The following is a 24,401-nucleotide window of genomic DNA, read 5'->3' on the forward strand; positions in this document are numbered from 1 at the left end:
GATCTAAGGCCACTATTCATACTGTAAAGTTGAGTTTCACAACATTACTCTGCCTGTCACATTTTGGAGATGAATCAACAAAACTCGTTACCTGTCATCACTGTTAGCTGGTGATGTTGCTCAGTTGATGTGTAACAGCTTTGTTACTAACTTTCAGTGTGGGCACTTTGTGAGAAATCAAAACTTCGTGTCAGGACAAACACTAACCCGCAAGCCTGCTTTAAATACTCGAGTAACGAGAGCTAGTGATTGTTGCAACACTCTTGAGGAAATCATATTATTATATATTGCTAGAGGCAACTTCCAGTGTTTAGGGAATTCACCTAAAATCCTACTAGAGGCATTATTTTAGATCTCAAGTTTCAGAAGATGGATATTTCCACATCCTGTGAACGGTCATGCTTTGAGTGACCACCCTCTGCTTAAATGGACAGTTCAGCCAATGATGTCCCATACTCAACCTGCATGTCATTACAAACCTGTATGACTTTCTTCTGTATTAACATAAAAGATATTTTGAAAAACATTAACTCTTCCTCTGTTTTGCCATTTAAAACCAGGCATATGTTTGGTAAAAACCTTGTTTGGTGACTTACTGTGAAAGTGAATGTTAACCAAAATGGTTAAATATTTAAATGTTCCACACACACACACAAAAAGGGTAAATGAGAGAATTATCCCTTTAAGAGATTCACGTGGAGAATGTTTATTTTTCTAAATGGGGGAATGTGTACATGCAGGGAATGATTTGCATAAAACATCCATTAAGGGCTTTTGCTCAGGCTCGCTCTCTAGGGCTCTTTTTACACCTGGTATTAAGATGCGTTTTGGTCAATCGGATAACAAGTGGACGACACTGAATAAGGTGTCAACGGGGTCTAAAACTTATTTTGTCCACTTTCGACCACTTCCAGAGGTAGTTAAACGCATTTGGCCTGATTGTTTTCGCAGTGTAAACACTCGTGTGGTCGAACAGCCACAAAAGACCGGCTACTCTCCGCCTACTGGCCTAATGCATAAATATTATGGGAAGCACACTATAGACAGACGGGATTTTAACTTTGTCGGCTGAAGACCCAAATTTGGTTTGAAGATGAAAAACGTACCAAGAACAATGTTCTCTCATCTTTCCAGATTTCTAACACACACAGCGATAACTTCTATGTTCACTCTTACATCCAACAACAAAAAACCTTAGTTGCTTACGAGACATTCTTGCCTACAGCTGCTCCGGCGTCTGTGTACAGCTCACTCAGGGCGGGTCTACGCTAATACGGCAGTGTCCGTCAACAGTCGTGGGAGGGGTTTGTGCAGAAATACGTCACATTGTCCAGATTCTGAAAACGGCTTGTTCTGATAGAGTGCTTCTGATTTATGTGGATAAAAAAATAAATAAAAAAAAGCACTTGGTGGATTCGTATCATTATAGGGTGGTTGTGTACACACACTGCCAACACATTTATGCTCAAACATTTTGCACAATTTAGCAGAATAGGTGCCCTTTAATACCAGCTGTAAACAGGGCCTAGAGGGGAATCTCACCTGAGAGCACACAAAGCAAGATATCAGCTGGTGCACGTTTTCTAAAAATGTTTTATGCATCTATCTGTCTATATCTTAAGGACACTTCACAGGTAAAGTGCTTTGTTCTCTTCAAGTTGAGCAGCTGTCGATCTAATGCCAGATTGCATTGACCTAAACCAACGTAGGTCTGTTTCGTGCACTAGATCAAACTCCCTCTTGGCTCATACAAGTGTTCTGGACATTCAAGGTGATCCTTTGTCAGTTTGGCCAAAGTGAGGATCGTGCTGTCCTGAGGGTCGAAGTGAAAGGTCAGTCACTGCATGGCGTGTTCTCCTGAGTGCACAGTAGTAATAAAGTTCCTTGACCAATACACATCACATTCTGTCAGTATGTCGGTGGGACGGACATGTCGAGCAGATTTGAGGGGAAGTAGATCCATCTTCTGAGTCTTTAAACTTGGCTTCAAAGGTTCGTCCAAGAATTCTGCAGTTTTACTGGTCATCAATTCATCAAAAAGGATCATCTATATAGAAAACAGGTGAAGAGATCATGAGCAATCAAATCAAAGGGGATTTGGGGGAAAAAATACCCCCAAATTCAAGGCATTATATTAATATTTGCTCACATTGCATTAGATTTCTTTTTACATGTTTTTTGCAGCATTGAGCATTATAACTAAATCATACACATTTCTGTTGAGCTTTGTTTGGTTCGGTGCACACGATCACTGACTGAATTCTGCACTCTTGCAAATTCTCTTGTCATAATCAACAAAGTGCTGATTTTGCAGTGTAGACAATTTTTGAGAGAGTGCACAACTTCAGTTATAGTGAACCGTCTTTACTCACGTTCTATATACAGTATAATTTATTCCCAAGTTTGAATAACCTTTTTCAAGTTACTAAACCAATCCATGTGAATTCTTGCATTTTCTTATGCGGAAACAGCTATAAACTAATTCAGAAACAGTTCTTAGCTTTTTTTTCCACAAACGGTTTTATTAGGGCTATCAAACTTAACACGTTAAAGCATACGATAAACTTTTCCCAGTTTAACGTGTAAAAAAGATTTAACGCAATTAATGCAGAATCTGTTATTTCCATCATTCTTTAGCTAGTGTTACAATATATGAATCACGCTTTTATTCATGAAAATGCTTTTAAACCATTCAAGCGCGATAAGACAAGAGTCTTGAGAATCTCCAGTCTATGGCCTCGTTTACACTGTCAGTGAAACGTGACCCAATTCCGATTTTTTGCTCATATGTGACACAGATCAGATGTGTTTTATGACCGTGTAAACAGGAAAAAAATACATGCATTCAGATATTTCGAGATCAGTTTTAGGCCTCATTCATATGTGGAAATAAATCAGGTATAAATCAGATATGTGCCAGTGCGACTCATGTAAAAAGGCTGATGGGATTTTCTGAGGCATTAGGCACCGTCTGCGCAGTTTAATGACGAGAACAACCCCGACACGCATCTGCAAAGGGATGGATGGCCCGAGGAATGGAATGGACAAACGTTGACAACATATTAAAGGTTGGCTTGATCATCCTAAATGACCCACTGCTCCTCGTTAAAGCCCGCCACAATATGTTCCCACCAGTCCTGAGAACTCTCTCGCACACAATAACTGAAGCATGTGCACAATGATGATGGCCCTTTTTGTCCTCCTCCGCCTCAAAATCAAGGGGATGTTTGGCGAACTTCGCATAGGCTATATCGCAAAGCGAACATCAAGCATATTTTGCGTTCGTCCATCTGTGCAAGTACCTCCTTTAAGCATGCACGATGTTTCAGATAGTATGGCAAGTGTAAACGCATGAATCAGATATGGGTCACAATTGAAAGAACGTGTAAATGGACGGTCGAACAAAATCAGATATAGGCAACAAATTAGAATTGGGCATCAAGACCTGCAGTGTAGGCTTCCGGTAATGGCGGAAAGGCGAGTGGTCGCATAATTCTAAAGCTCCCGGCGGGGCTGAATCCTATTTTAATGATATAAAAGTTACTAGAGATAATGCCAGGGGGACGGAAGTCAAGAAACAAAGGAAAGACTCCGGTTAATTCAGAAGAGAACGTTTTATCACCGAGTGACAGCGAGGATAGCACCTCGTGCGCTGACAAACTAACAAGCGCCGATAACATGGAGGCTATAAAGGTTAGCATCATCGCCGAAATAAAACAAATACACACGGACATCTCTAAAGAGCTCAGCGAAGCAACGGGCCAACTCAAAAGAGAGCTTGGTGATTTTAGAGGAGAAATGAACATCAAACTGAGCGCTATTGATACCGACATAAAAGACGTAACGACTAGAGTGGAGGCGACTGAGGATAGAATCACTGAAATGGAGGCCTTTAGCACGGATGCAAGAGATATGCTATCCCACTCACTTGGACTACAGGAACAACTCCAGACACGGCTTGAAGACCTAGAGGCACGCTCACGTAGATACAATTTACGGATCTACGGCATAGAAGAGGAGGCCGAAGGAGACGATATAAAGGGTTTTGTGGAGAGATTTATCAAAGCAGAGCTAGCTCTTCCTGACACACTTCTCGGAATACAAAGGTGTCATCATCACTAGCTGCTAAACATCCTCATGGGGCTAACCCGAGATCAATCGTCCTATGCTTTCTAGAGTTTCAAGTCAAGAATGTGTGCTTCAATCTGCTTGGAAGAAGAAAGATATTCAGTACAAAGGGAAGCGCATTTTCTTCGAACAAGACTACACCAGTGACAATTTGGCAAAGAGGAAGGCCTATGCACCCATTAGAAGAGCTCTTAAAGAAAAAAAAACGTCGCTGCCAGACGTTACACCCAGCGCGACTCCGTGTTAATTTCCAAACCGGTACAGTGATTTACATAGATCTTCAAGAAGCCGCGAATGACCTGAAGGGAAGAGGAGTTAATACCGAAACTTTCAACCAAGTGACTAAATACAAGGACCCTTCTGGACCAAGGATGGTGAAATCTACGTAGCAAAATGCGGGTACCTTGCAACGTCAACGGGAGAGGATTAAAGACATTCAAGAAAAATTAAAAGAATTTCGCCGCAGCGTAGACGCCACTAGCTAAGGTCAATATCAAGCTGTTCACCGGTGAGATTTTTCTTAACAGCTTTCCTTAAAGGGACTATGTGTAGCTTTTTAGGTATTTTATTATCTAAAATCAATATTTTTATTTATAAATATGCCCTCAATGGTGTACAAATACCTATGCCAAAGATCAGACTAATCCTCGTAAACGAAGAATTTATTATCTTTATATACATGGGACGGGTAGGTCCACGGAGGCTTCCATGTAGTTCCGCCATCTTGAAAAACTATAATAGCAGAGAGGGACAAAAAGTACTAGGCCAATGCGTTTTTGTTCAGAACCAGCATCACGTGACTGAAGCCAGCAGAAGCGGAGGAGCAGAGCAGTTGAGAGGCGCTTGTCACTGCCGCGGCAAATTTAAAAGGCTGCACTGCACGGTTATTTATACACCGTTCATTCATACGCATGCTGAGTCACAGGATGAGTCCTCGTCGTCGCAAAAGTCCAAAATAGGCCGTAAAAGGAAACGTGACCGGAGATTACAAAAACAAGGGTTAATGTCGGGATAGCTAATGCAGGAGAAAGCTTTCAAAAGAGACCCTGAAGTTGCCTGCTTTCTTCTCGACAGGCAAGTCAATGTTACGGTCTTAATTACAAGCTTTTTTTTCATTGCTTGGTTGTGTACTTTATTATATAGACAATAGAACATTTATAGTTAAAAGTTAAACAGGCTCTTTGATGAATAGCAGCTATTGAGTAAAGTAATGTTAGAGAAGGCTCTGATGATGAAGATGATGATATCTAACAATGCACGTACTTCAAAAAATATAACGAGTAAAGAAGGCATTACTACTAATTACCATAGTTAATGTTTTTCACAGTCAGTAATTCAGACTGTAACATTATTTTTTTTGTTGTTTCAAGTTTCAGTTTGTTTTAAATAACAAACCTGTTCACCCGAAGAAAAACTCGAAGTGCTATTATAAGACATCCTGTCATAGCTTTTTAGTACATAACGGCTACCGTAGATGCAACGCGCATTTGAAAAAAGTGAGGCGCTGGAGAGCATTATTCATTTGAATGCAAAATACAATTTCACCACTAGATGGGAGAAATTCCTACACACAGTCCCTTTAACTAAGTGTAATCTGGACCTTGCCGCTGGGAAACGCATGCTTGTTTTTCTCTACCACGCGAGCTGCTCTGAGTTAAGTCAGAGGATACGACTCGCATTGAGAGGGACTCCTTTGGTTTCAGAGGATTCCACTTTCAGCTTAGAAGTGATTATGGCACTTCACCTTTGGAAGTCGATTTTGTTCCTGTTCATTTGTTCTTTATGTTTTGTTTTAGATAGACCGACATTTTATACTTTTTTTCTTAGCCATTCAAGCGGTTCAATAATAATAATAACGTTCCCTAAAAAATAAAATGACTAGACAGAAATATAACTTTATTACTCTTAATGTAAATGGCTTGCACAATCCTGTAAAAAGGGGTAAAGTCATAGCTAAGAATGAAGAGAGAAAAGCAAGATGTCATATTTTTGCAAGGAACGCACCTTTCAGATACCGAGCATGAAAAACTTAAAAGGTTTAAAAATTCGTACTATTCTTCGTTTAAACATGGCAATGCAAGGGGAGTTTCAATACTCATTTCAAATCATGTAAATTTTCAGTTTACCTCACAGGTGGCAGATGCTGATGGACGATATATTTTAGTAAAAGGTTTCATTGATCATAAGGAGGTTACATTGGTGAACATCTATAGACCTCCTGGGCATAATAAGCAATTTACTAAGAAAGTTTTTGACTTATGTATGGAAATGTCTGGGGTGGTGATATGCGGGGGGGACTGGAATATTCACTTGCATCCTTCACTGGACTCCTCATCTAAGATGAAAAAGATCCAATCAGAGGCACTACATATTAAAAAAATAATGAAAGAGCTAGGCATGATAGACGTTTGGAGAGACATACATCCACATGAAAAGGTTTATACATTTTTTTCCCACTCATTCTAATTTTTCTAGACTAGATTATTTTTTCATGCTCAATTCTGACAGACATAGGATTATTGATTGTAAAATAGGAGTTAGAGACATCTCGGATCACGCAGGGGTTTACTTAATACATTTAGATATTAAACCAAAAGAAAGGTTAAACTCTAGTTTTCTTAACGAGACAGCATTTCAACAATACATTCAGAAGGAGTTTGAAGATTACATGTATCACAATAATAAGGAAAATATTTCACCAAGTGTAATATGGGATGCCGCTAAAGCGGTTCTCAGAGGTAAGTTGATAATGTGGTCATCAAATAGGAAAAAGAAAAAGAGAATAGAATTGTTGATAAGACTAGGGAACTTAAGCTTTTGGAGGAGGAGTATCAAAGAAATAATAATGCAGATAGTTTAGAACAATTAAATTTGGCCCGAAAGACTTTAAATGAACTTTATGAAAATCAAGTGACCAAAAAAGCAAAATTTATCAAACAAACCTATTATGAGAATGGACCTAAAGCCAGGAGATTACTTGAGTGGAGAGCACGCAAGCAAGAAGCTAGTCGTTACATACATAAGATAAAAAAATCTGCAGACTAATGAGGTACGATATAATCTAGAAGATATACAAGAGTCTTTTGTATCTTACTATTCAAATTTATACTCCCAGCCTCCAGCGGTAGACATAAATATAGTGGAAAGTTTCTTGGACTCATTGGATTTACCGTCTATAGGCACAGAACAAAATAAAAAACTTACACAGCAAATAACAGAGGAAGAAATAGGAAAAGCGATATCAAATCTAAAGGGGAATAAAGTGCCAGGTCCTGATGGGTTTCCATCGGAATGGTACCAAGTGTTTCAAGCAAATGATAGTACCGAATTTGAAAAGTTGTTTTAATCAGGTTTTGGAAGGCGGAGAAATACCAATATCTTGGAATCAAGCCCTTATCTCTGTAATACTTAAACCAGGGAAGGATGCAACTGAATGTAGCTCTTATAGACCTGTATCAGTATTGAACATAGATTATAGAATATTCAGCCAAACGTTTTGAAAACATATTACCAGATTTGATAGACACAGATCAGACAGGATTTGTTAAAAATAGAACAACGCATGACAACATACGAAGAGCGTTTAAAATCATAAATCATATGAAACCCACAGAATCTGTCGTCCTCAGCCTTGATGCAGAAAAGGCATTCGATTCTGTGAGATAGGAGTTTCTACATATGTCTCTAAAACGATTCGGTTTTAATTGCCGGGTTATCAATTGTCTAAAATCCCTATACATTTTAATTCTTGCACCTACAGCAAGAATTAAAATTAATGGAGATTTATCAAATGGTGTTTCCCTAAAACGAGTGCAGACTGTTTGATAACTTTATTCAATTTCTGTATATTTCCTACCTGACAGGTAGAAAGGGCACAGGTATATATTACATTTTTTATAATGGATTTATGAAGATTGTTTTAAGTTCACTTAAATTAAGAGTCATTGTATTTTTTAAAGCCTAATACATGTTAAAGTTGATAGCTTTCAATTATAGTGTAATGATGAATGGCTGTAATTGTTTAAAATAAAATAATCTATTTCATGGAGACATCAATAGCAGTATCGACATCAGTGAAACTGACCTTCATTCAAAAATAAAAAGATGCCATTAAACAAATATTCAAAACATAGTCTTTTTGTTGTTTCTAAATTAATTAAGAGATTAACTGTGAAATTACATATAAAAAATATATTAACTTTAATGTTTTTAAATTGCAATTAAATCACAGAAAAAGCGTGAGAAATTAAAAAACACTAGTTCTTATGCATTCTATTACTCAACGGTTAATAATAATCTTTATTACAATAGAGAAATAATCAACAATACTGATTTGTCAATGTTACAGCTAGACATGTGCCTGTATTCGGTAATGAGATAAATCGCGGTAATGAGATAAATCGCGGTAATGAATATTCAAGATGGGCCCTTCAAAATACTGTGAATAATAATAGGGGTGATGGGGTGATGTGGCGCAATGGATAAGACACATGCCTTTGGTGTGAGAGACCCGGGTTCGAATCCACTGTGAGACACCAATGTGTCCCTGAGCAAGACACTTAACCCCTAGTTGCTCCAGAGGCGTGCGACCTCTGACATATATAGCAATTGTAAGTCGCTTTGGATAAAAGCGTCAGCTAAATGAATAAATGTAAAAATGTAAATGTAATAGATCCTAATTTAGATTTTTAGAACTCGCATTAGCTTATTTTACATCAACCGCTTTAAAAAACACTGTGTATATGCTGCGCAAAACACGCGTGCGCACTCTGATGTAAACAATCCCCACATGTAGAAGCACACGCACTCTAGTGTAAACAATCCTCACATGGAGAAACAGCATGGCGGAAGGAGTAACGCTGCCGACGATTTATCCCCCTTCTAAAAGGCTAAAGTCTGAGGTTTGGAAATATTTGGGGTTCCAAGAAAAAAAAAAAGAGGGATTGCTGTTCGAAGACGGATAAAGTGGCTGCGAAACACGGGAACACGTCTAACATGTTCGCTCATCTTCGCGACAACCATCAAGTGCAATTCAGGGAGATAAAGGTAAGACACTTTATTTCTCATGTTAAATACCACATAAAAACAACTATTTGAAAGACAGGATGGCAAAATTACGTTAACTTATTTCCATTTGCTGCAGCATGTAGCTTGCTTCCACGTAGTTTAAGAGTTAACCTAAACTCTCCAATAGCTACGCTAAAGTTTGCGTCTCGTATTTTAACAACAAAAATACAATACTCAGCTAAAAGTAAGTTCTGTAATTAATACTGGAAGTTTGGCAGAATAATTAATTTGATTTTAAATTAAAAAAGGAACGCAACACAATCGTACATTTCCACACAGTGCGAGTAAACTTGCTGTTTATAAACGTTTAGCTAGCTATATTAACAACTATATTACCTACTGGCTTTGTTATCCAGAAAAAAATAAGTTGAATTACAGTACTACTGTCGTACTAACCACAAAATTGGTCATTTTTTTGAGAGAGATGCTAATGGTCTTGTCCGAGTCAATGATCTATGCTAAGCTATGCTAAAAGTGGTACCACCAGACCCAGAGTTCGGCTGAATGGTTTCGAAAATGGTAAAACTCAACTGTTTAACTCTGGGGGAGTTGTAAAATGAGCCTATTTCCCAAAAAAGTGGAGTATCCCTTTAACGCTGTAGTAAAGCGTGATCAGCTTCAGCGCGCAGCTCAAATGGCTATGCATAAATAATAATGACTATGATTGGGATTGTCACATTATATAACATTATAAAGAGAACAATACTGTAATAAAACATAATTGTGAATTATTTGGATTTAGTTACTGTTTCATCGCGTTGCTCCAGGAAGAGCGCGTCCACAACACATTCTGAATGGCACACACGTAACTTAGTTCAAGTTCACTTGTGCATTTGCGTCATTTTGTGCAGATATAATTTATAATATTATGTTTATTTTGTACATATCCGATTAATCTCAAATAGGATGCGTTTCTTTGAGTTAAATAACACGCTAGCAAAGTGCTCCATTATACCGGTATTCATTCAGCACGCAGCTCAATCAGCAATGCACTACTAATAATGACTATGATTGGGTCATATTACATAACATGAGAACACTTATTAAATCGTTGTGAATTCATTGGGTTTAGCTACCGTTTTCAACGCGTTGTCCCAGGAAGAGCGTGCACATTCTAACAAGCATGCTTCTGAGGCGGCGCTGGTTGTATTAGTCGTTATATTTGATTATTAAATAAGTCATTTAATTAAATGATCAATCACATCGAAACATTTTACAATCCTACTAGCCCTTTATTTATATTAAAGGGATACTTCACCTCTGGGAAGATGAATGTGTATTTAAAATAGGTCATTTAAGTAGAAGAAATGTGAAGAAATCTTTGAATTTGGAGCTTTCTAGACTGAGAAAAGCCAGAAAATGTATTTTTGGCTTATGTGGATGAAAGACAACAACTCCCAGAATGCACTTGCTTCGCTGCCTTAGCAGGCCACGCCTACCGGTAAGAGTGTGCAGATGAAAACAACAAAGCTAGCCTACGTGATGAGTTTGCGAGGGATTTAGAGATCGTCCAAAATGTCCGGGATTCGGCTTTTGCGTTCTACAGTCGCCATTCATCATGTTTACTGTGGCGAGCAGGACGAGGCTGACGGCCGCGGGAGAACAGCGCGAGGCCGGTGGCATGATTACTGAGACGCGCCGCGTCTCGCATCTCTCACGGAGGAGCGGGAATTTTTCTTAGCAATGGTAAAACGCACATCAAACGATCACTTGTTTAACGTTCATGTAAACACTACATTCAAATTCACCAATCGGAATGAATTCAGTTAGATTGAAAGGTGTGCATGTAAACAATGAATGGCGACCGCAGAAAGCAAAAGCTGAATCCCGGACATTTTGAACGATCTCGCCCGCCGGACAAGTCCGGGAAAAGGAGGATGGTTACTTACTCAGCTTTCTCCTACTATTCAGCTTTCTCCACAGAACAAGAGCCTGCTAGCTTAGCTTCCAAAGAAAGACGGCTGACACTGTGTACATTCTGTGAGTGAAATCCCACCTCCTATGGGCGGGCTGAAAACATGCGGAACAACGCCATCTACTGCCTGTAGTCTTTAGCCTCTGGCCAGAAAATCCTCCGATGACGCAAAATGACGATTTTTGCGTCATCGGAGGATTTTTTCCAGACAAAAAATACATAAATCTCTTGTCTCAGGGGGATATGAGGGTGGAAAGCATGGTAATTCGAAAATACTACATGTTTTCTACTAATACAAAGCTTAATGCTAAATCCTGAAGTAACCCTTTAAGGCGAGACACTTCAGGTGAATAGGAAAAAAAAAAAATTTAACTAGCAGATATCACCAAGAAACTTTCCCAGTTGATTACCTACATTAAGATGAGAAAAAAAAATGTATTACAAGTTTTCTGTAATTTAATGTTTAAATTAAATTAAATATGCACTAATTTGCATATATTTAAAAAAAAACGAAATCTGAGTATTGGATAAAGCCAGGTTAAAAATTATTTTTTCATTGTGTTCACATATTAGATGGGGAAAAAATGACAGAGGGATTTATGGATATCTACTTTTGTTATCCTGTAAATTAGAAAATACTGTCAATAGCCTTAAAAAAATTATTTTCGCCATGTTTTTTGGAATAAAATGTTATATAAATCAGGCTAGGAATAATATATTTACAAATCCCTCTGTAAATGTCTTCATAATATAACTAGGTACAAGACTGGAAAGTATGGTGTATATAGGTGCTACTGAAGTGGAGATTTCGGACTTGGAGTATGAGAGAAAAGTCATTTTGAGAAAACGGGCTTTAAAGATTTATCATCAGCCAATGAGATTGCGCATTCAGCCCTTTTACTTTCACGATTGGTTGCTGATAAAAAGTAAATGACCATATTTGGATCCAACAGCATTGTACAGGAGAGAGAGAGCTTTCCAGCAGTGCCTGTGATGACAGAGAGCAGACAGAGATCGCGGAGCGGCGGGATGATTTACAACGACAACTTTTGTTGAATTTATGAGAAATCTACAGACGCGAACATACAAAGTGAAGTAAAATAAAGACCTAAATGCGCATTTCGGACTTTTTCACCACAAGTCTGAAAGAAGACATGTTATTGAAGACAAATATCCAAAAATCTCAAAATTGACCAGTAAAAAAAAAAAAAAAATGTTTTTGCCTGCCATGTCTCGCCTTAAAAACCCACCTCATTCATTTGGTGAGGAACATAGCGTTTTGAGCTGCATTTGCAGACCCTGTCATGCTGTTGGCTACATGCCACTGCAGTGGACGCAAATTGCAGTATTAAGGCTAATGATTAATCGATGAATTGATCGTAAATTGAAATGACGATCGATCATGGGAATTTGTGAAAATTGACATCCCTAATATGGACTACATAGTTTTGTTTCGTTTTGAATTGTTCTGTTTAAAAGTAGAGATTTCAAGCTTTCTGTTGACAATAGATATATTTCTCAGGTCTGTGAGGCAAGTATGCCGAGCTTCGGTTCATTTATGAGACGAGCTCCAGTTCGCACATGTCGTGATTATCTATTGTCTGCTATATTTACTTCTTAGTAGTACTAAGACCCACCTTATGTCAAAATGATTTATGGCTTTGACCTTCCGGTATAGAGGTCAGGGATTAACCCTTGACCTTCCTACATCATGTGGTTTTGACAGTTAGTTTGACCTATTGACTCTCCCTATTATATTTCATAGTTTTGACAGTTAGTTTGACCTTTTAACCATGATAGTCCTCGATCATGTAGATTTGACAGATGGTTTAGATGAATGGTTTAATGTTTGAAGACAGCGTCAAGAAGGGTTATATAGGATGTGTGTCACAGGAGCGCATTGGGGTGCTTGGGGACTGTGATTAAACGTCACACAAAAACATCATATCCTTCCAAATAAATATCTTACTAAAAATCTACTGAAGGGGCTTAGATAAAAATCATCTGACATGTTTAGAGAGATGAAGAAACAATGCAATGTATGAAACGGGCTCACAAAATGTGCAATGTTTAGATAAAATAAAAATCATCTTACATGTTTAGAGAGCTGAAGAAAAAGAAAATGGGGTCACAAAATGGCTGCATGGTAGGAGCTTCTTCAACTCTCTAAATGTTGTTATGATGTTTTTGTGTGACGTTGTTTAATCACAGGGCCCGAGCACCCCCAATGCGCTCCTGTGACACACATCCTATATAACCCTTCTTGACACTGTCTTCAAACATTAAACCATTCATCAAAACCATCTGTCAAAACTACATGATCGAGGACTAGCATGGTTAAAAGGTCAAACTGTCAAAACTATGAAATATAATAGGGAGAGTCAATAGGTCAAACTAACTGTCAAAACCACATGATCACATGATGTAGGAAGGTCAAGGGTTAATCCCTGAACCCTATACCGGAAGGTCAAAGCCATAAATCATTTTGACATAAGGTTGGTCTTAGTACTACTCTTCTTGTTCTTATTTATTAAATCCAGGCAATTGGTTGATGAAACATTGATTAAAATTAACATACAATTAATACAAAACGAAATTCACTTTGAAGAAAGGCCTCTGTGAAAGTTTTAAAGCAGTCTTTTAGTGCCGCTTTCAGAGCGGGCACGTCCGTAACATTATTTTTTCCTCATAAATGTGAACACGAAAAATAAAATAAAAATATTATGTTCTGTGGAGAACCAACCCTTCTTCAGGGTGGGTAATAGTATTACTTTTGGTTTGCGCAGTGTAATTCACAGAATTACAAAAAATTATTTTGCCACTTAAAAGATAAAGATTTTTGCGTCATGTCCGTAACGCATGTGTATTTCCCTCATTTTAAATATAAAATGCATGTGTAGACTTATATTCTTCTAATGTCTAGACTCCTTTATTCAGGGATAATGAAAACAGAAGTTTCAATATATTGGTATTAAATGCATTTTCTGAGAATTTATATTTCAAGTTTTGACTGCAAATGTCAAGTCCATTACGCTGGAATTCCCCAATTTTGAATAATTTATCCTCAAAAAGTTTTGTGGTGTAGGTCTACGTATTTTATAATGTTAACTTCAAAAAATACTAATGATAATTTGAAGATGTGGTAGCATTATATCTGGACGGGAAGGATAACCCTGGGAATTGGGAGGGGTGTGTCGCGATTCCGGTTTTATATCGCGATTTTGGTTTTATATCGCGTATCGTTACAGCCCTACTGCTGATTCAAAGGTGGTGATGGACTTGACAAGCTTTGTTGATCCCCAGTTTAAGGGGAAGCTTTTCTGATGGCCTTGATGCCACGGTCAACTGCTGCGTTGAGGAAGCCAGGGAGAGACAGCAGTGCACAGATTGCGACACACATCTCTCTATATGAAGTAAAGGGGAGCGGGAAATCACCGCATTATGAATTCGTCAATTGAGGAAGTTAAAACTGTACCAATACCCCCAACTTCACACCAAATGCCCCTGTAGATAGGCTAGCCTATATAAAGATAATTTAGTAAGCAGAAATGTGACATTTTTCTGTAGCCACTCCGAAGTCTATTGCATTTTACAACGGGTGAATCTCCGGTTGTCACTGGTGATTGTCGTTTGAACCTTTCTGGATCTGCCATCAAATTGTTAAAGGATTAGTTCTCCCCAAAATGAAAATTTCCTAATTATTTACTCACCCCAAAGCCATCTAAGATATCCATATCTTTCTTTCCTCAGTGGGAGAGAAATTATGTTTTTTGAGGAAAACATTTCTGGATTTTTCCTCTAACAATGGACTTCATTGGTTACCATCGTTTTTAAGTCCAAATCAATGCAGTTTCAAAAGTCTTTGAAGTGTTTAAACGGGCTGTACGCGATCACAGCTGAAGAAGAGGTTGTTATCTAGCGAAACGATAGGTCATTTAAAAAATATATATATAATTTAATTTAATTTAATTAATTCAATTCCAATTCCAGTGTTATGGATGTGACATTTGCACTCATAATGACAGGTGAAATGTCTCAGAAAAAAAAAAACTTCTTACAATATTTAAATTGGAAATGCATTTTCTCAGAGCACCCAATCTGGGGAATTGACAGGCAAAATAGGTTTTTCTAAAATATATTTAAGCACCACCAAAAAAGGAAACTATGCATGCGTTATGGATGTGACGGGAAATGACTGAGTTTTTGGTATACTGTTTGATTTCCTTTAAAGTCTGTGAATTTTTAAGTCCAATGTATAAATATTGCTATCCACATGATCTTAGCTGAACATAAAAATATCAATGTTTAAAATATATATATATTTTTATGAAGTGTATTATGAGGAAAAACCAATGTTATGGATGTGACGCGTCTGAAATACATTTCCTGTTTGGAAAATCAAACATTTTTACACACACACACACACACACACACACACACACACACACACACACACACACACACACACATACATATATAGCCTGCTATAAAGTAGGTTGTTATATTGTCATAGTATCTTATCTGAGGTGATGACTCTGAGGTGGCAAGGCTATTTGATATGACATTAATATAACTAGATTTTTATTCAATTTATTCAATATATTTTCCCTGATTGTGTTTTTAGTATCATCTTACCATTTTATCCATCTGTCGTTGTGGTAGGCGTTTAGCTTTAAGATAACGCTATCTTCGAGCTGTCAAAACCTGAGCTTGAATGACAGGAAGCGCGAGCGAATTAGAGGGCGCCTGTTTCGCGCCTACACCAATCAGGTTCCTCGCGCAATTGCAGGACGCCTCTCGACTAGGACGTGAATAGGCTACTACAAACACACAGATGGAATATTAAAGCACAGACTATTACAGAAGACAGTCAAGATTAAAATACATTAACAATTAATGTTTGTCATATAGGAGTTCAAATCACAGGTTTCCTCCACAGTCAGGTGAACCGATGGACATTATTGTCCGTAGATGTGAGTCACTAGCAATCATGTAGCCTACGTTTTTGGCCAAAATCATTTCTGTCTTGAAACAGATCACAATAGTCATATGCATGATTTAATATGAAGCGTCCGTAACGCAATATTATGGTTGTTCAGAGCAAAGTAGTGAGATGAATTGTCGATCCTAATAAGCATAAACATAATTTAGCTTTGTAAATAAAGTTTCAAGTTATTTGCATTTATAATTGTCATATAAATAAACTAAACCTTTAAAACGTTATGGACGTGACAGTGCACTGAAGCGTCAAGACCTCTTTATTATAGCCCTTATAAATTCAACAGGCAGTGCTGTTATGACCAAATTAGTATATTTATTTCTCAGGCATGCCTCCATCTTTCTGCAAAATGCTTACTGTTAAAATAAAGTTTAAAAAAGGGGGGTCTTTTATACCTTTTTTTGAAAGCATGAAATACGGCTGGTTGAAAATGTAATTTAAGCATTGTTGCTCACCTCATATCTGGTGGATAAACAAGGCAATTTTCTTAAAATTTTTGTTAAAGCACATTAATACAGTATATAACAGACCTAAATGGACAACTTAAAAAGGGTTTTGTTCTTTTGGTTAAAACTTTATTTTTTCATGGTAAAGATGACCTTTGCATGGAATTGCCCATTTATAGACTTTTTACCTTCAATAGTTCAGATTGAGCTGATCAACAAACGGACAGGGAACTAACTACGTCACGCCGGGGCGCCGGCAGAAGTACCACCCCACTGTTTACAATGCGACCGTACGTAGGAGGATAGTTCAAATAGTATTGTTTGCTATTATATATATATATATATATATATATATATATATATATATATATATATATATATATATATATATATATATATAGTATCCAGTGAATATGAATATGAATATTATATGAATAACATTCTGATGAATATGAATAGTAGTTCAAATATTATTGCCGGCGCCGGCGTGATCTTTCAACGTGATGACGTAGTTCCCTGTCCGTTTGTTGATCAGCTCAATCCGAACTTTTGAAGGTAAAAAGTCTATAAAAATATTATATATATTTTTTTAAAAGACCTATCGTTTCGCTAGATAACAACCTCTTCTTCAGCTGTGATCGCGTACAGCCCGTTTAAACACTTCAAAGACTTTTGAAACTGCATTGATTAAGACTTTTGAAACTGCATTGATTTGGACTTAAAAACAATGGTAACCAATGAAGTCTATTGTTAGAGGAAAAATCCAGAAATGTTTTCCTCAAAAAACTATTTCTCTCCCACTGAGGAAAGAAAGATATGGATATCTTGGATGGCTTTGGGGTGAGTAAATTATTAGGAAATTTTCATTTTGGGGAGAACTAATCCTTTAAGTTTAATTATATCAAGTGCTGTGAGAAAAGGCTATAAATCTCCACCTCCAACATCCTCACACGCAATATAGCCGAGACACCTTCTTTATGTGTCTGTACATATTAATCTACGTCACATCTGTATGTGACGTAATGACGCAAAGACGTGCTCGAATTTCCTGCGGAAATCCACCAGTACCACTGGAATTAAAAACATTATTAGAAGCTTACCGTTTTGAATCGAGCTAAGGCAAGAAGATAGTTTTGAACACTGGCTGTTAATGTACTTGCTCAAATTTGTTTGGGATCATTTTTAACCCCCCAAAAAAAGTTATAGACTGCAGCTTTAATCTGCTGAATGAACTAAATATTTCAAGACTCACACCTGTCAATCACAAACAGTGACTGTGAATGCAGTCATCATGGACATTTGTATTACTGACAGAAGCTTTTTAATTCTTGGCACTTAATTTTAAATTTGTATTTTATGAGATAATGTTTGAATAAAATGTGGAAAGATTAATGCCGTTATGGTTGGTTAACTAAAGGATTAATCGACTGATCAGGAAATTATTAGCAATTTAATAATTTAATAGTAAAAAAATAATACTAGTTACTAGTAATACTAGTTACAGCCCTTCACTGCTTCTCAAACTTTTTTTGCAGGGAACTTTTCCCTATGTCTCCATCAGACACACCCATATGGGGATATTTGGGGACATTTAATTTAATTAATCAATCAACAATACTATTGATCAGCATTACCAAACGTGGACGTTTTCCACTAGAAACAAACATTGATGTATTATTTTAATTTAATACTGTGAAGCTGCTTTGATACAACCTGTATTGTGAAAAGCGCTATATAAATAGACTTGACTTGACTTGACTTGACTTGACTTGACTTGACTTGACTTGACTTGACTTGACTTGACTTGACTTGACTTGACTTGACTTGACTTGACTTGACTTGACTTGACTTGACACACCCAATTCCAGTCTTATAGCCTCTGCTATAGGGATGACCTGAATCATGTGTGTTAGAGGAGGAAGATATCTGATAGGGGGTTCCCAGGACAGGTTTGAGAGAAGCACTGTGACTGTTCTAACAGATACATTCACATTACCCCAATTCTGCATAAAAAGCCAGACTAGGTCACAATTAATTTGTCTCACCTCTGTGAAGAAAACAACTTCAGGATCTTCACCATGGACGGACGGAGCTTTGGCCATTGAACAGTGGTGTAGTTTCTTCCACTGAAACTTTTATTTCTGGTAAAACATTACATATCAATTACTTTTTGCCAGAGGTGGACAGTAACAAAGTACATTTACTCGAGTACTGTACTTAAGTACACTTTTTGAGTATCTGTACTTTACTTGAGTATTATTTTTTTCAGCAAACTTTTTACTTTAACTTCACTACATTTGAAAGACAAATATTGTACTTTTTACTCCACTATAGGGCTGCAACAACTAATCGATAAAATCGATAATAATCGATTATGAAAATCGTTGTCAACGAATGTCATTGTCGATTAGTTGGTCTGCTCACGTCAAGGTGGAGCGTTACTGATGACGTCACTTTCATGACAACGCAGTCACGCGAAATGGCAGAGAGTAATCGGAGAGAAACATCAGCACGGCAAGCAAAAACTGTATTCTCATTATATGAAGATGTGAAAATGGTATAGTCTAGTTTAATTCAATGCTACTGTGTAAACAGCTTTGTTTACTAACTTCGGGACAGTCACACTAGATCTATTTTGTATCGAGCATCAGGTTGCGCAATCAGTTCGCTCGCAACATAAGTGATGGATTAAAATAGCGCTACCGCAGAAATAAGTTAAATTAAATGGTGTTTACAAAGTGAAGCACTAAATATAAAGGCAGTTAATAACAGCAGCAGTAAAATATTGTTTTTTAGTCACTGTAGTCAGTGGTTTTCAGCGAATGCTTGTGCAGTAATACATAATTTTTCCTGTACTTTTAATCAAGCCTGTTGTCAGCTGCGTAACGTTACCTCCATTCCGCTCTCTTTTTATAGCATTTGTCTACTATGTAAGGGATAATCCCGCTTATTACATGGCTACCCACCAAATAAATCAATAATTTTACACAAAATATTGATTTAAAAAGGAGTTTCTTGATTTAAAAATGATTGTATTGCTTCCGCTAAAGAAAATAGTCCGTTCCGTCTCTACGGTTAGACTCCTGTGTCCATAGCAACGCTCTGTTTTTCTGGTGTGTTATACTTCGCAGCGGTCTGTTATCAAGAAATAACAGATCGCATTCTACATTGGAATTCAAAATCTGCTGCTTAATATCTAAAAATATCTAAAACATGTTTGTGTCCTAATTTCATAATGTGAAGTTTATATGAGCAGCGCAACTCAATATATATATTTTTTTTTATATAGCCTATATATTTTGGATATTTAAAGAAGTTTTACTGTTTAAAAACTGGACAAACTTTTGTGTTTGGGGTTTAAAATGTAAAAATTTAAGATTATATTAGTAAAACTCAATGTGTGGCTTTTGCACTTTTTAAAGTACACTTTTACACATAAATACCCTGATTTAGGGTTTTATTTAGTTATAAACAAAAATCAAATTGAATTAAAAAAAACCTAGGCTATCCGATTAATCGATTAATCGAAAAAATAATCGTCCGATTAATCGATTATCAAAATAATCGTTAGTTGCAGCCCTACTCCACTACAATTCTGTCAAGGTCCTTGAGTAGAAAGTAACATCAGTCAGTGGATGATTTTGGTTGCAGGGATTGCATTTTGGTTGAAAATAAAAGTCGAGATCAACGTCAATCTGACATTGGATTCTGACATAAACCTGATTTTCATTTTCAACGTTGGGTTTGGTCTTCTAAATGCGACTTTTGTCACTTTTTTGGAGCACACTAGCTTATAGATAACAGTAAGGCTAACATATTCATACTAAAAGCCAAAAAACTTTAAATAGGGCAATATTTGAGGGAACAGACATTTGGGTGTCCGAAACCATTGTGGACATTATTGAGTGCACTTATTCAATCTCACATTCAATCCCACTACTGGAACTGTGTTCTAGAAATAAATTTGATATTGATATGAGGGTAGGCAGACGTAGATTCAGAGGCATACGGTACTTTAAGTATTACATACAACAATGCAACAATAATAAAACAATGCATTGACATTTACTTTTTACTTTTGATACTTCTGTACTTTTACTTAGGCTAAGTAAAAATAGGTCTTTACAACTTTTACTTGTAACAGAGTAATATTTGACCAGTAGTATCTATACTTTCACTCAAGAAAGAAAGTTGTGTACTTCGTCCACCTCTGCTTTTTGCGCCAGTTTTTCATGGTGTTTAATGAATTGAATAAGGTTCACACTGTATTTTAGGTGTCTTTAACTACTATGCACTTGCATAAAAAAAATGTTAGGAACAATGTGTTTGTTCATGTTGTTTTGCAAAACGCTGCTAGGCTAGTGAGCGGGTAAGGTTAGGGACAGGTTTGGTGGTATGGTTAGGTTTAAGGAGGGGTTAAGGGGGAAGAGAAGGTCGACAGTGTAATTATAGATGTAATTACAGAAATTAATTACAGCTTTAATTACATGCAGGTATTTTTTAAATACAAGTATAATGTAAAAAATACGTTTATTTGGATCCCCTACTCTTCCTGGGGTAAAAACAAGTTACCTCCCCTACTCTCCCTCCGACAAGTAAAAACACAAAACTACATTAAATCAACAACAATAAAAAGTCAAGCCAATAAAACAAACCCAAAATTTACTATATATTGTGCCATTTGATTAAAGAATTTTTAAACCTCATTTTACTTGTTAAAAAAATATGTAACATCCGATGGCAAATCATTCCTCTATACATTATTAATCCATTGCTTTGCATTGGTTTTTAAAAGTAAAAGTAGTAACAAAATACGACTAATTCTACTATTCAAAAGTTGGTAGTACAGGCCATTAGGAAGTCTAGACACTGAAACATTTCTTTCAGGGAGATAATCATCCTACCCTTCACCAGTGGCCAACCTAAAGTTTACCCAAAAAAAGGGCATTGTATCAAATGATTCATTAAAATGTTAGTACATAGTAGTTAAAGACACTTAGAAAGTGAGATCTGAATATATAACACTTTATACTATACCATACATTAAATATTAACATATTCAAATGATTACTTACATTATCATATACATTATTTTTTGTCATTATCATTCATGCACTGCTGATCTATTCAGCATTAGGCTATATAACATTAGTATGAAGTGTTTCCTAAAGGTACTGTAGAAATCCTTCAGATACACACCCACAGAGCCCACATCATGGCCACAGCAGCACAGCAGCCTCCTCCAGACTCTCCGCAGAGGCCCCCACACACACTCAAACACACCACCTGCGATAAGATAAGATAATTATATCTGAGCACTGACCACTGATTGTTAATAAACATCTCGAAAACAGATTAAACCACAAACTAGACTTAAACTAGGTTATAATAACTTCTTTTGACCGGAATCCATCACGAAAACGTCGTCGTGTTTTGGCAGACAACTCGAGATGTTCGATAATGTCCTCAAGTCACTTCTATTTCGATGTTTATGTTGCTTTTAATAGTTTGAAATCGCAAAATCAACTGTGAAATCACAACATCAACTCCGAAATGGTTATAGAGGACGATAATTTGATCCAAGCAATATCGGAGAAGAATCTTTGAGCATGTTAACAGCAGGTTGGAAGATGAGAGCGCGCGCCGCTGTTTCATCATAAGAGCGCTACAGTAAAACAACGCATTTCTCACCTCTACTAGTGTTGGTTTCCATACTATTAGTACTTGGTGAAGCGATCGTTGTGTTAATGTGTCCTTTATAAAGTTAATTTACAATGGCGACAGGTCCAAGCAAACTTCTCCCGGCAGCGTGCGTGCGTGCGGGAAGCTTGATCGCGCGTCAAGTTCGAATGGAGAGGGTTAAATGTTGGTTTAGCAGTAGTTCTTATCGTTCATGAGTCACTTCTTAGGTTGCCAGTTCCTCACTTTTTATTAAATTGAGTTATGCCCTGCAAAATGTCATTATTATTCGGCATGGCTGTTTTTCCTTCCTCCCCGTGTTTCTGTCTTCACCAGGCTCGACCCCCTACCCCACTAATGCGTCAGTGCTCGCAGTTTTCCATTTCCAGGCGCGCGCGCTGTTTGGGGAATTTGAATGTACATGGCAACCACGAGCATCAACAGTAAAAAATAAATAAATAAATAAAAAACTTGCACGAGTGTTTTGACACACGTACACCTACTAACGTTAACGTTACTCCTTACCATTTCTAACATATAAAGACATAACAGAAATAGCGCCCTATTCCGAATCAAGCCAAACATTTCTCATTGACCAATCGGAGATGACTTTTTCATACATAGAACCAATCAAAAATCTGAAATGACTAAATGCGTTTTATGCAGAAATGTTTTCACTGGCCAGAATAACGTTCGTTACCACGGCAAATATTTACGTTAAAGCATATATTGGTGGGGAAAAGATATGTTGCTGCAGATTACAGTTTAGCTGTATTTATATTTTCATTTAGGAAAAATGCTTAACTTACATTACACTTGTTTCTTCAAGTTGCCTGTTTCTCTTCCGAGATCTAACGAATATGCGATTGCGCAACATTTATTCTAAATTTATGTAACAATCAACGTCCAAAAAGTTACATAGGCTGCCAATACAAGTCCCATTGAGAAACACTATAATAGCGTAATGTAAATAAAATATATTTACATTATTAAAGAACACATTGTTAATACTTATATATATATATATATATATATATATATATATATATATATATATATATATATAATCACAAACAAGTGATTCCCTACATTTCTGCTAATCTTCAATTTCAACAAGTGTCTGTATGTCTTTTTAATTGTACAAATACAATAATGGAAAAACTTAATTATGTTAAAGAAATGTTTAAGTTACCTTTTTAATTTCCCCTTCTCACTTCTGCCAGCTGTTGCATTAAGGAAATGAATGAACTCCACTCATTTTCTTCTCTTCTTTTTGTGAAAGTATCAGCAGAATTAAATGGCCTTACTCGGCATCTTCTTTTCTTCGGTGTTTTTACCAAGAGCGCCATTATAATAGTTAAATCTCGTTGTTTTAATAAGTCCTGGAGAGAGTGATGACCACGTTGCATTTTGCTGAGAAACGGTTTTTCCCGCTCATGTTTGGGCGTCGTTCTTCTTTGGTTGTCTTTTGGTTGAGAGGGATGTGGAGCATCGCGCCCCCTGCCTGTTGAACAGAAGACTTTATTTCAAGCAATGGTTGTGTTTTGAAAAATGTTTTACGTCTATGACATAAACTATTTCAAGACTTCTACACCCATTTTGGGAGTTGTTGTAGCCTGCAAACGTTAATACCTCCGGAGGAGTTCCTGCCTCATTAAGATCTTTGATCATCATCATCATTAGGTCCAGTGTGGTCAACATGTATTTGTAGTTTTATTACTGTTAAAGGGATACTCCACTTTAAAATGAAAATTCTGTCATCATATACTCACCCTCATGTTGTTTCAAACCTGTATGAATTTCTTTCTTCTGCTGAACAGAGAGGAAGATATTTAGAAGAATGTCAGTAACCAGACAGTTTCTGGTACCATTCACTTCCATAGTATATATTTTTTTCCTACTATGGAAGTCAATGAGACCAGAAACTGTCTCGAATCTGTATTTGAAAACAATGTGTATTTTATTTATTAAAATAAGGTCATAAATAAAAATAAATATTTAACTGAACTGTTGGGTTATTTTAACCCAACTAAAGTTTAACCCAATGCATTGGGTTAAAATAACCCACAGTTGAGAAGGTGCTATTCCAACCCATAGTTGGGTTATTTTTAACCCAACATTTTTAAGTGAGTATAAAATAAACAGACATAAATGTTAAACGACCATA

The 24,401-nt window shown here is 36.9% G+C and overlaps 1 long non-coding RNA gene across 1 annotated transcript; it reads right to left on the reverse strand.

Moving 5' to 3' along the window:
- Positions 1-593: 593 nt before the first annotated feature.
- On the reverse strand, positions 594-23,701 carry LOC311297387. Its single transcript, XR_014628808.1, has 4 exons — positions 23,427-23,701; positions 21,755-21,841; positions 18,601-18,696; positions 594-2,047 (listed from the first exon to the last, which is right to left on the reverse strand). It is a non-coding gene; the product is annotated as an uncharacterized lncRNA (long non-coding RNA).
- Between the last annotated feature and the right edge of the window lie 700 nt (positions 23,702-24,401).

This window comes from Rutilus rutilus, assembly GCF_951802725.1.
Source record: "Rutilus rutilus genome assembly, chromosome: 1".
Classification (NCBI taxonomy): Eukaryota; Metazoa; Chordata; class Actinopteri; order Cypriniformes; family Leuciscidae; genus Rutilus; species Rutilus rutilus.